The sequence below is a fragment of the Oncorhynchus mykiss genome, chromosome 2 (genome assembly GCF_057628025.1).
Source record: "Oncorhynchus mykiss isolate SJ-2025 chromosome 2, ASM5762802v1, whole genome shotgun sequence".
NCBI classification, from domain to species: domain Eukaryota; kingdom Metazoa; phylum Chordata; class Actinopteri; order Salmoniformes; family Salmonidae; genus Oncorhynchus; species Oncorhynchus mykiss.
In genome coordinates, this window is record NC_143023.1 from 49,408,325 (window position 1) to 49,421,275 (window position 12,951).

Genomic DNA, 12,951 nt, shown 5'->3' on the forward strand with positions numbered 1-12,951 from the left:
CAAGACCGAATGTGTCAGTGACGCTGCACACTCCCCTGTCTCCGTCACTCCCTCCCCCTCTCGCGCAGTCTTTATCCGTCTGTCTGTTTCTGTCTATCAGTCGGTCTGTGTCTATATCGGTCCATCAGTTTGTCTGCCGCTTAACTCGTTATGCCAAAACCCACTGGCAAAGCGAGCTGCCACCAGCAACAGTTGCCTAAAGCATGCATAGAGAGGAACATTTTAGATTTTAAAAAAAACAAATAGGAGAGCCCAACTTACGGAGCGATTCTGTGAATCCGATCGGAGCCTGGGCAGGGGGAAGAGCCACATGACAAATGCATTCAAACGAGGAGCGAGCTGGCGAAGGAGGGATAACGCGTGAGAGAGCAAAACAGGGGGATAGAGAGAGAGAGTGCAGGGGATAAAGTGAGGGAGAGCGAGCCAAAGAGAAAGGAAAAGGGAGTGAGAGGGAGAGAGAGAGCGCTGGACTTGGCCTCTCCCCTCACTCTTTAGCGGCACCCATACAGGCTCAGCCCCCTGTCTGTCTGTCTGTCTGTCACCCGATCCGCCACATCAATAATGTAGTCACGGCTAAGAGCCCATTACAGACAGACTCCACATAGAGAAGAACAGGAGTACGTACGTACACAGAGAGAGACCGAGGGGGGCGCCAAGGAAGGTGATTGCTTGACAAAAAAAAGGCAAAGGAGAATATGAATTGGAGATAAAGAGAGGAGTGTCAGAGAGAGGGGGGAAGTAACAACAAAAAGGGGCGTCAAATCAAGAGGGAGTCAGGAAAACGAGAAAACGGCAGATTCCAAAGAGCGAACGATCTGACCCGCAGGGAGCGTGACTTCCCAGGGAGGCATATCATCTTATCCATGCCTCCTAATCAAGCACTTTGCGGGGCCTGAGCCCAGCAGCTGTCCACTGCTTAGTGTGAGCTAGGTTGCCATGTTCGCAGTTTTCCAGGCAATGTTGCTACATTGAAAACGGTGTCGGGAGTGTTTGGGCTACTTCTAAATTGCACCGCGCCCGCCATGGGAATTTCTTAAAAATATATATTTCACAGTGACCTGCTGCTGACTATGAGGCAGCCTGTTTCTGAGTGTGTGGTAGCGAAGGGGTGTGTTTGTTCAGATGAGCAGAATCACGTGAGGAGCGAGAGCAGTACGCGCACACGTCGTGACAACTTTTTTTTAATCAAGTTGTAGGTAGGCTATATTAATTGTCATTATGGGGACACCTATTTCCAACCCCTTTTCCATAAAACATATTAACACGCTAGAACTGATGTGCATCAAAAAATCACAAATCACAGGAAAACGACTTTAGGTGCTCTTTAGACCATTGGATAAATTTGCTCAGAGGTGGTTTAAACTGCATTATAATGTTGACTTTGCCTAGGAAAAACTATATCACGCAAAGTGTTTTACATGCTGACCACATCGCTCTGTCGCAAAATAAATGTACACATACATGTTATTTAATCATTGCACCCACACTGCTCTCCCACGCCAATGAGCATCTGCGTAGCCAGACACTAAAATAGAACTTGGTTCTATTTATGAAGCTTCATGCGCTGCAAGTCCCACCTCTCCCATCTCTTCATTGGTTTTTAGGAGCATATACCCACGTTGGTGATTGAAAGATGAACTGAAGTTCACACTCCAGTCCAGTTGGTGGTGGTAATGCACCTTAAAGTTGGTTGCCAACTGCTATATATAGTCCAAAGAAGAAGCCTGAAAGAGGAGAGATTACTAGAAACAAACTCGGTTGACCCTTTTATCTGTGGATTAACTGTCAGAGTAGAGGACCCTTTGCATTTCAGGTAAAATTACAACCCAATGTTTAAAACCCAGGACAAATTAGTTAGCAACAGCAAGCTAGCTAGATAAATTGCCATAAATGTTTAAAGCTTTTCGACCTGTCCCCAAATGAATGTAGTTGGTTCAGAGTTCCTTTTGATATTTCAACCTGCTTGCCCTGATGGCGTCTGGTGTGGATGGACAAATTCAACATGAGCGGTCTGGTCAGCATGTTTACGCATGCTCAGTTTTTGGGTGTTGAGCGCTGCGAGAGTGGACATTTGAAATGGAAGTTATGGAACTCCCTCGCGTGCTTCTGTTATCGGGAAAAGTCGATAATGAAACTGACAAATTTGCATCTGTTGGCCATCAATTAGCCTGTTAATTTCTATTCCTATGTAGGCTATTTTAGGCAACACTTTTATACAATAAATACACTACATTACCAAAAGTATGTGGACATCTGCTAGTGGAACATCTCTTTCCAAAATCATGGGCATTCATATGAAGTTAGTCCCCCCCTTTACAGCCTCCACTCTGTTCATCATATTATTTTTCCTATCAGGTTACAATTTTCTAACTTTTCTGGTTTACTGAAGTCATCTTCATGCTATTACACATGTAGCCAAGCTCCCTTCCAAGTCTCAATCAAAAAGTGTCCTGATTGGCTAGGTAGGTGTGAGAGCAGTACCACAGGGAACAGAGCTGGGAAGGAACAAGCCAGCTGTGGGTTTTCCAAAAATGGAATCCAAGAAATGTATCCAATCTGTTTGCGTTGTCGACGTTTAAATGGAAATGCATGGACCCATTCCAACATGAGCTATGAGGAAAACAATGTTGCCTGCCATGCTTATGAACTGTGACCACCATATTTGATACATAGTTCTTGAACATACTTCTCCGTAAGCGTCACATGTACAGAAATGGCAGACAATACTTTTTACTAGCTAGCATCGCTCAAACATAGCAACAATTAAGTAAGCTCGTTCTGTTTGGCTTCCACAGCTACTGTAACATTTCCTGGTTGCCTCCCTAATTACAGTACGCACACGCTCTGTTTTATAGAGTCAATGTTTGGCTACAAGACTTTAGTCGTAAAGAGTTCTCAGACTGCAATATGCCCACTTCATTTGACTTTGTGTTTACCGGCCACATGAATTTGAATAAGTCCCCCTGTGAAATAGTCCTCCTCTTGCAAATGTTTTGTTTTATACTGTCAAGCATTATGGGACACTGTGTGTGTGCATGCGTATATGTGCACCAACCCTATGAACAATAATCTAGCATCTCTTTACAGTGTTTAGTGTTAATGGCAAAGCACTACCTTGATTGGACAACATCAACCTCCTCATTGACCAACAATGGACCAAGAAGAGATGTATGATGCAGATCATGGCCAAATGTGCTCAATAAGGAAGGCCAGGGTCCAGTTTCAGAGTGACAGCATGACACCTCCTCTGAGGGGAAGTAGGCCCAAGGGCTTACAAGGACAACCTTTAGGGATGTAATGATTAACCGATATGCATTGTTCCCCGGTTCAAATGTTTAAAAGCTGCAAGGTGTAACTTTTAGGGCGACTCGACAAAATGCAAATAGAAACGTCAGTTTCTAAATGTGAGTTTCTCATTGAAAGCAAGTGTAAGAAGCAGTAGATCTGTGCTATGTGCACTTTCTATGCTTCACATTAAGTTGTTTTTGCATCTTTTACTTTCGGTTTTGTACACCAGCTTCAAAAATACAAAATGTTTGGTTATTTAAAATATATTTCACAGCGGTTTAGATGATACAATGATTCTCTACAATATACATGTAATGGCGCCGGAGGGGACGGCTGACGTTTTATGGGCTGTTAACCAACCATGCTATTTTGTTATTTTTTTCAGGTTGTTTGTAACTTATTTTGTACATAATGTTGCTGCTACCGTCTCTTATGACCGAAAAGAGCTTTCTGGACATCAGAACAGTGATTACCCACCTTGAACTGGACAAATCATTTTTCTTTAATGAGAGGGATTTACTCCAGACCCCCGAACAGGCCCTCATCCCCATCATTCACAAGAGAAAAATACGGAGATATCGCGGAAGGAGATTGGGGTGCCTTGTATGGATCTGGCGACGAGTGGCTAATCTGCCTTTGGTATCGGTAGTATTGGCCATCATACAATCGCTGGATAATAAAGTGGACAAACTACAAGCACATATGTATATCCTACCAACGGGACATTAAAAACTGTAATATATTTTGTTTCACCGAGTCGTGGCTGAGCGACTACATGAATAACATACATTGTGTAACCTGCCAGTTGTATCGGCAGGATAGAACAGCAGCCTCTGGTAGGACAAGGGGTGATGGTATATGTATATTTGCAAACAGCTGGTGCACGATATCTAAGGAAGTCTTAAGGTTTAGCTCGTCTGAGGTAGAGTATCTCATGATAAGCTGTAGACCACACTATTTACCAAGAAAAAATGTGTAGTCTATTTACCACCACAAACCGATACTGGCACTAAGACACACTCAATGGGCTGTATACGGCCATAAGCTGACTGTAAAACACTCATCCAGAGGTGGCGCTCCTAGTGGGCGGGTATTTAATGCAGGGAAACTGAAATCTAATTTCTACCAGCATGTTAAATGTGCGACCAGAGGGAAAAAAAACTCTAGACCACCTATTACTCCTCCAATGGCATTGAGGAGTACACCACATCAGTCACTGGCTTCGTCAATAAGTGCATCGACGATGTTGTCCCAACAGTGACTGTACATACATACCCCAACCAGAAGCCATGGATTACAGACAACATCCGCAATGAGCTAAAGGGTAGAGCTGCCGCTTTCAAGGAGCGGGATTCTAACCCGGAAAGAAATCCCGCTATGCCCTCCGATGAACCATCAAACAGGCAAAGCATCAATACAGGACTAAGATTGAATCATACTACACGAGGTCCGACTCTCATCAGATGTGGCAGGGCTTGCAAACTATTACAGACCCACTTCAGGGCAAATAGCACTGAAACATGCATGAGAGCATAGAGCTGATCTGGACAACTGTGTGATCACTCTCTCCATAGCCGACGTGAGTAAGACCTTTAAACACATCAACATTCACAAGGCCGCAGGGCCAGACGGATTACCAGGACGTGTACTCCGAGCATGCGCTGACCAACTGGCAAGTGTCTTCACTGACATTTTCAACCTCTCCCTGTCTGAGTGTGTAATACCTACATGTTTCAAGCAGACCACCATAGTCCCTATGCCCGAGAATACTAATGTAATCTGCCTAAATGACTACCGACCCGTAGCACTCACGTCTGTAGCCATGAAGTGCTTTGAAAGGCTTGTCATGGCTCACATTGACACCATTATCCCGGAAACCCTTGACCCACTCCAATTTGCACACCGCTCCAACAGATCCACAGATGATGCAATCTCTATTGCACTCCACACTGCCCTTTCACATCTGGACAAAAGGAACACCTATGTGACGATGCTATTTATTGACACTACAGCTCAGCGTTCAACACCATAGTGCCTTCCAAGCTCATCACTAAGCTAAGGACCCTGGGACTAAACACCTCCCTCTGCAACTGGATCCTGGACTTCCTGACGGGCCACCCCCCAGGTGGTAAGGGTAGGTAACAACATATCTGCCATGCTGATCCGCAACACTGGGGCCCCCTCAGGGGTGCGTGCTCAGTCCCCTCCTGTACTCCCTGTTCATTCATGACTGCATGGCCAGGCACGACTCCAACACCATCATTAAGTTTGCCGATGACACAACAGTAATAGGCCTGATCACCGACAACAACGAGACAGCTTATAGGGAGGAGGTCAGAGACTTGGTCGTGTGGTGCCAGGACAACAACCTCTCCCTCAACATGATCAAGACAAAGGAGATGATTGTGAACTACAGGAAAAGGAGGACCGAGCACGCCCCCATTCTCATTTATGGGGCTGTAGTGGAACAGGTTGAGAGTTTCAAGTTCCTTGGTGTCCACATCACCAACAAACTAACATGGTCCAAGACAGTTGTGAAGAGGGCACAACAAAACCTATTCACCCGCAGGAGACTGAAAAGGTTTGGCATGGGTCCCCAGATCCTCAAAATGTTCTACAGCTGCACCATCGAGGGCATGCCTGGTATGGCAACTGCTCGGCCTCCGACCGCAAGGCACTACAGAGAGAGTGCGTACGGCCCAATACATCACTGGGGCCAAGCTCCCTGCTATCCAGGACCTCTATACCAGGCGGTGGCAGAGGAAGGCCTGAAAAATTGTCAAAGACTCCAGCCACCCCAGTCATAGACTGTTCTCTCTGCTACCCGCACGGCAAGCGGTAGCGGAGATCCAAATATAGGTCCAAGAGGCTTCTAAACAGCTTCTACCCCCAAGCCATAAGACTCCTGAACATCTAATCAAATGGCTACCCAGACTATTTGCATTGCCCCCTTTAACGCTGCTGCTACTCTCTGTTATTATCTATGCATAGCCACTTTAATAACTCTACCTACATGTACATACTTCGACTAACCGGTGCCCCCACACATTGACTCTGTATCGGTACACCCTGTATATAGCTTCGCTATTGTTATTTTACTGCTGCTTTTGAATTATGTTACTTTTTTTTATTATTGTATTTTTCTTAACTGCATTGTTGGTTAAGGGCTTGTAAGCATTTCACGTCTAAACCTATTGTATTTGGCGCATGTGACAAAAAATGTGATTTAATACATTTCCTTTAGAAACTATTCATACCCCGTATTCCACATTTGTGTTACATTCTGATTTGAAAATGTATTAAATATATTTTTCTCCTCACCCATCTACATAAAATACCCCATAATGATGGAGAATACATGTTTTTTGAAATGTTTGTAAAATCAAATACAGAAATATATCTTATATACAGTATATCACAAAAGTGAGTACACCGCTCACATTTTTTTAAATATTTGAGTATATATTTTCATGTGACAACACTGAAGAAATGACACTTTGCTACAATGTAAAGTTGTGAGTGTACAGCTTGTATAACAGTGTAAATTTGCTGTCCCCTCAATAACTCAACACACAGCCATTAATGTCGAAACCGCTGGCAACAAAAGTGAGTACACTCCTAAGTGAAAATGTCCAAATTGGGCCCAATTAGCCATTTTCGCTCCCCGGTGTCATGTGACTCGTTCGTGTTACAAGGTCTCAGGTGCGAATTGGGAGCAGGTGTGTTAAATTTGGTGTCATCGCGCTCACACTCCCTCATACTGACTGGTCACTGGAAGTTCAACATGGCACCTCATGGCAAAGAACTCTCTGAGGATCTGACAAAAATAATTGTTGCTCTACATAAAGATGGCCTGGGCTATAAGAAGATTGCCAAGACCCTGAAACTGAGCTGCAGCACGGTGGCCAAGACCATACAGTGGTTTAACTGGACAGGTTCCACTCCGAACAGGCCTCGCCATGGTCGACCAAAGAAGTTGAGTGCACGTGCTCAGCGTCATATCCAGAGGTTGTCTTTGGGAGATAGACGTATGAGTGCTGCCAGCATTTCTGCAGAGGTTGAAGGGGTGGGGGGGTCAGCCTGTCAGTGCTCAGACCATACGCCGTACACTGCATCAAATTGGTCTGCATGGCTGTCGTCCCAGAAGGAAGCCTCTTCTAAAGATGACGCACAAGAAAGCCCGCAAACAGTTTGCTGAAGACAAGCAGACTAAGGACATGGATTACTGGAACTATGTCCTGTGGTCTGATGAGACCAAGAAACTTATTTGGTTCAGATGGTGTCAAGCGTGTGTGGCGGCAACCAGGTGAGGAGTACAAAGACAAGTGTGTCTTGCCTACAGTCAAGCATGGTGGTGGGAGTGTCATGGTCTGGGGCTGCATGAGTGCTGCCGGCACTGGGGAGCTACAGTTCATTGAGGGAACCATGAATGCCAACATGTACTGTGACATACTGAAGCAGAGCATGATCCCCTCCCTTCAGAGACTGGGCTGCAGGGCAGTATTCCAACATGATAACGACCCCAAACACACCTCCAAGACGACCACTGCCTTGCTAAAGAAGCTGAGGGTAAAGGTGATGGACTGGCCAAGCATGTCTCCAGACCTAAACCCTATTGAGCATCGGTGGGGCATCCTCAAGGTCTCTAACATCCACCAGCTCCTTGATGTCGTCATGGAGGAGTGCAAGAGGACTCCAGTGGCAACCTGTGAAGCTCTGGTGAACTCCATGCCCAAGAGGGTTAAGGCAGTGCTGAAAAATGATGGTGGCCACACAAAATATTGACACTTTGGTCCCAATTTGGACATTTTCACTTAAATCAAATTTATTTGTCACATACACTTAGGGGTGTACTCACTTTTGTTGCCAGCTGTTTAGACACTAATGGCTGTGTGTTGAGTTATTTTGAGGGGACAGCAAATTTACACTGTTATACAAGTGGTACACTCACTACTTTACATTGTAGCAAAGTGTCATTTCTTCAGTGTTGTTACATGAAAAGAAACTCATATTTACAAAAATGTGAGGGGTGCACTCACTTTTGTGATATACTGTAAGTATGCACACCCCTGAGTCTATACTTTGTAGAAACACCTTTGGCAGCGATTACAGCTGTGAGTCTATCTGGGTAATTCTCAAGAGCTTTCCACACCTGGATTGTACAATATTTGACCATTATCTTTTTCAAAATTATTCAAGTTCTGCAAATTGTTTGTTGATCATTGCTACACAAGCATTTTCAGGTCTTGCCATAGATTTTCAAGTATATTTAAGCCAAAACTGTAACTCGGCCACTAAGGAACATTCAGTCTTCTTGGTAAGCAACTCCAGTGTATATTTGTTCTTGTGTTTTAAGTTATTGCCCTGCTGAAAGGTGAATTCATCTGTGTCTAGTGAAAGCAGACAACCAGGTTTTCCTCTAGGATTTTGCTTGTGATTAGTTCCATTATGTTTATTTTCTTACCCTGAAAAACTCCCCAGTCCTTAATGATTACAAGCATACACATAACATAGTGCAGCCAACACTATGCTTGAAAATATGGAGAGTGGTACTCAGTAATGTGTTGTATTCGATTTGCCCCAAACATAAAACTTTGTATTCAGTACAAAAAGTGAATTGCTTTGCAACATTTTTTGCAGTAGTACCTTAGTTCCTGTTGCAAACAGGATTGTTTTTTGATATTGTTATTCTGTACAGGCTTCCTTTTCAATTCGGTTCATATTGTGGAGTAACAACATTGTTGTTGATCCATCCTCAGTTTTCTCCTATCACAGCCATGAAATAACTTCACCATGCTCAAAAATATATGCAGTCTGTTTTTTTATTTTATTTTTTACACATCTACAGTACTAATAGGTGCCCTTCTTTGCAAGGCATTGGAAAACCTCCCTGGTCTTTGTGGTTGAATCTGTGTTTGAAATTCACTGCTGGATTAAGGGACCTTACAGATAATTGTATGTGTGGGGTACAGAGATGAGGTCGTCCTTCAAAAATAATGTTAAACACTATTATTGCACACAGATGAGTCCATGCAACTTATGTGACTTATTTAGGCTTGCCATAAAAGGGGTTGAATAGTTACTCTTTATTTGACATTTATTTGTAAAAATGTTAGAGAACACTATTCCCCTTTAACATTGTGGGGTATTGTGTGTAGGCCAGTGATGAAAAACATCTACATTAAAATTAATTTTAAAATCAGGCTGTAACAAAACATGGAAAAGCTCAGGTACATCCTATTTTGTTACAAACTTCAATTAGGTAAACTATTTGAATTTTAGCAACCGGGAAATGGCAGAGCAATTTCTGCATATTGCACCTTTAAGATGGAAGTGCATATGTTGGAAAACTGATTCAAAGGTTACGAAATGCCGGTTCACAAAGACGTTTAACTTATTCTGAAAATAGCTTTAATCTGACTGAATTGACGGGTCATCTCCTTCAGCCTATCAAACTGTTATTCATGTCTCTGCGTGACATTAGCCTACATGTCAGATAACAACTGTGCACTCATTGCGGGAGATGCAGCTGCTCGCTCGCGCCAACGTGTGGTAGGTCAACCTTATCCCTGTTTTAATATAGGTAGGAGTTGCACCTTCAGCATTCAGATGTTTGTAAAATATTAGATCACAGGCTTTATTGAGGGACAACCAATATAATTTACTGGGTCATTGTTGCCAAATGTGTTTTACCAGCTGAGCTGTGTAGGCTACCGGAGTGGACACAACTTACATCTTGCTGATTGCATATCCAACTGCTGATTGGGGCTTTTTGATTGCCAAGTTCACCATACAAATCATTTTTGGTGCTACTGCTTTAAACAGTCAGTGCATTCGGTCATTTTTACATGAACAGGGTAAAGGTGTAATTTCATAACAAGGACAGCAATCATTTTTGTGAGCCACAATGGTCGGAACTGGAGAAAAGAGCAGCTCTCCTCCATGAAGTTACAAATAGTCAAAATCATTCACTTTTTAGACGGTGAAATCCATAGCTGTTACAGTGCATTCGGAAAGTATTCAGACCCTTGAATTTAACATTATTCTTATTCTGAAATGTATTAAATAAATAAAGTCCTCAATCTACACACAGTACCCCATAATGACAAAGCAAAAACATATTTTTGAAAAAAATATATACAAAAAATACATAAATCATAAGTATTCAGACCCTTTGCTATGACACTAAATTGAGCTCAGGTACATCCTGTTTCCATTGATCAAACTTAAGATGTTTCTACAACTTGATTGGAGTCTGCCTTTGGCTAATTCAATTGATTGGAAAGGCACACACCTGTCTATAAGAGGTCCCACAGCTGACAGATCTGGGGAAGGGTACCAAAACATTTCTGCAGCATTGAAGGTCCCCAAGAACTTAAATGGAATAAGTTTGGAAACACCAAAACTCTTCCTAGAGCTGGCCACCCAGCCAAACTGAGCAATCGGGGGAGAAGGGCCTTGGTCAGGCCTTGGTAAATCTGACAAAGCTCCACAGTTCCTCTGTGGAGTTGGGAGAACCTTCAAGAAGGACAACCATCTCTGCAGGACTCCACCAATCAGGCCATTATGGTATAGTGGCCAGACAGCAGCCACTTCTCAGTAAAAGGCATATGACAGCCTGCTTAGACTTTGCCAAAAGGAAACAAAGGGACTCTCAGACCATGAGAAACAAGATTATCTTGTCTGATGAAACCAAGATTGAACCCTTTGGCCTGAATGCTAAGCGTCACATCTGGAGGAAACCTGGCACCATCCCTACAGTGAAGCATGGTGGTGGCAGCATCATGCTGGGAGGATGCTTTTTAGCTCCAGGGGCTGGGAAACTAGTCAGGATCGAGGGAAAGGTGAACGGAGCAAACTACAGAGAAATTCTTGATGAAGACCGCTCTGAATCAGGTTAGGACCTCAGACTGGGGCAAAGGTTCACCTTCCAACAAGACAAAGACCCTAAGCACAAGACAACGCAGGAGTGGCTTCGTGACAAGTCTCTGAATGTCCTTGAGTGGCCCAGCCAAAGTCCGGACTTGAACCTGATCAAACATCCCTGTAGAGACCTGAAAATAGCTGTGTAGCCTGAGAGGTTCTACAGAGAAGAATGGGAGAAACTCCCCAAATACAGGTGTGCCTGTAACGGTTCTCTTGTTGTGAAGTAGAGGCGGACCAAAACGCAGCGTGGTGGTTATTCATTGTATTTTAATGAAGACACTATACATGAATAGGCCCCTGGCTGACTGGCGGCCCCTGGCTGACTGGCGGCCCCTGGCAGACTGGCGGCCCCTGGCAGACTGGCGGCCCCTGGCAGACTGGCGGCCCCTGGCAGACTGGCGGCCCCTGGCAGACTGGCGGCCCCTGGCAGACTGGCGGCCCCTGGCAGACTGGCGGCCCCTGGCAGACTGGCGGCCCCTGGCAGACTGGCGGCACTGGCGGCTCCTTGCAGACGGGCGGCACTGGCGGCTCCTTGCAGACGGGCGGCACTGGCGGCTCCTTGCAGACGGGCGGCACTGGCGGCTCCTTGCAGACGGGCGGCACTGGCGGCGCTGGGCAGACGGGCGGCACTGGCGGCGCTGGGCAGACGGGCGGCACTGGCGGCGCTGGGCAGACGGGCGGCACTGGAGGCGCTGGGCAGACGGGCGGCACTGGCGGCGCTGGGCAGACGGGCGGCACTGGCGGCGCTGGGCAGACGGGCGGCACTGGCGGCGCTGGGCAGACGGGCGGCACTGGCGGCGCTGGGCAGACGGGCGGCACTGGCGGCGCTGGGCAGACGGGCGGCACTGGCGGCGCTGGGCGGCACTGGTCGGCGCTGGGCAGACGGGCGGCACTGGCGGCGCTGGGCAGACGGGCGGCACTGGTCAGACGGGCGGCTCAGGCGGCGCTGGGCAGACGGGCGGCTCAGGCGGCGCTGGGCAAACCGGCCGCTCAGGCGGCGCTGGGCAGACGGGAGGCTCAGGCGGCGCTGGGCAAACTGGTGGCTCAGGCGGCGCTGGACAGACGGGTGGTTCAGGCGACGCTGGAGAGGAAGGAGCACCTGTAGGAATGAGACGGAGAGACAGCCTGGTGCGGGGGGCTGCCACCGGAGGGCTGGTGCGTGGAGGTGGTGACCGTGCAGGCGCACTGGAGCTCTGGAGCACCGAGCCTGCCCAACCTTACCTGATTGAATGGTCCCGGTCGCCCTGCCAGTGCGGCGAGGTGGAATAGCCCGCACTGGGCTATGCAGGCAAACCGGGGACACCGTGCGCAAGGCTGGTGCCATGTAAGCCGGCCCAAGGAGACGCACTGGAGACCAGATGCGTAGAGCCGGCTTCATGGCACTTGGCTCGATGCCCACTCTAGCCCGGCCGATACGCGGAGCTGGAATGTACCGCACCGGGCTGTGCACCCGCACTGGGGACACTGTGCGCTCCACCGCATAACACGGTGCCTGCCCGGTCTCTCTCGCCCCCCGGTAAGCACAGGAAGTTGGCACAGGTCTCCTACCTGGCTTCGCCACACTTCCTGTGTGCCCCCCCCAATAAATTTTTGGGGCTGCCTCTCGGGCTTCCTTGCCAGCCGTGTTCCCTCATAACGCCGGCTCCTCTCTCCGGCTGCCTCTGCTCTCCTAGCTGCCTCCACCTGTTCCCATGGAAGGCGATCCTTTCCCGCCAGGATCTCCTCCCAGGCGTAGCA

The 12,951-nt window shown here is 46.8% G+C and overlaps 1 protein-coding gene across 4 annotated transcripts in view; it reads right to left on the reverse strand.

The window, feature by feature from the left end:
- The window catches only part of peak1 (pseudopodium-enriched atypical kinase 1), a 260,227-nt gene that overhangs the window by 139,855 nt on the left and 107,421 nt on the right, over window positions 1-12,951 (reverse strand). The window contains exon 1 of one of the 4 annotated variants that reach the window (XM_021564336.3): window positions 262-911. The exons of the other annotated variants lie outside the window; for them this stretch is intronic. The gene's annotated coding sequence lies outside the window, so the exon portion shown is untranslated. Of the gene's footprint in view, window positions 1-261; window positions 912-12,951 lie in introns of those variants that run through there. 4 annotated transcript variants of the gene reach the window in all.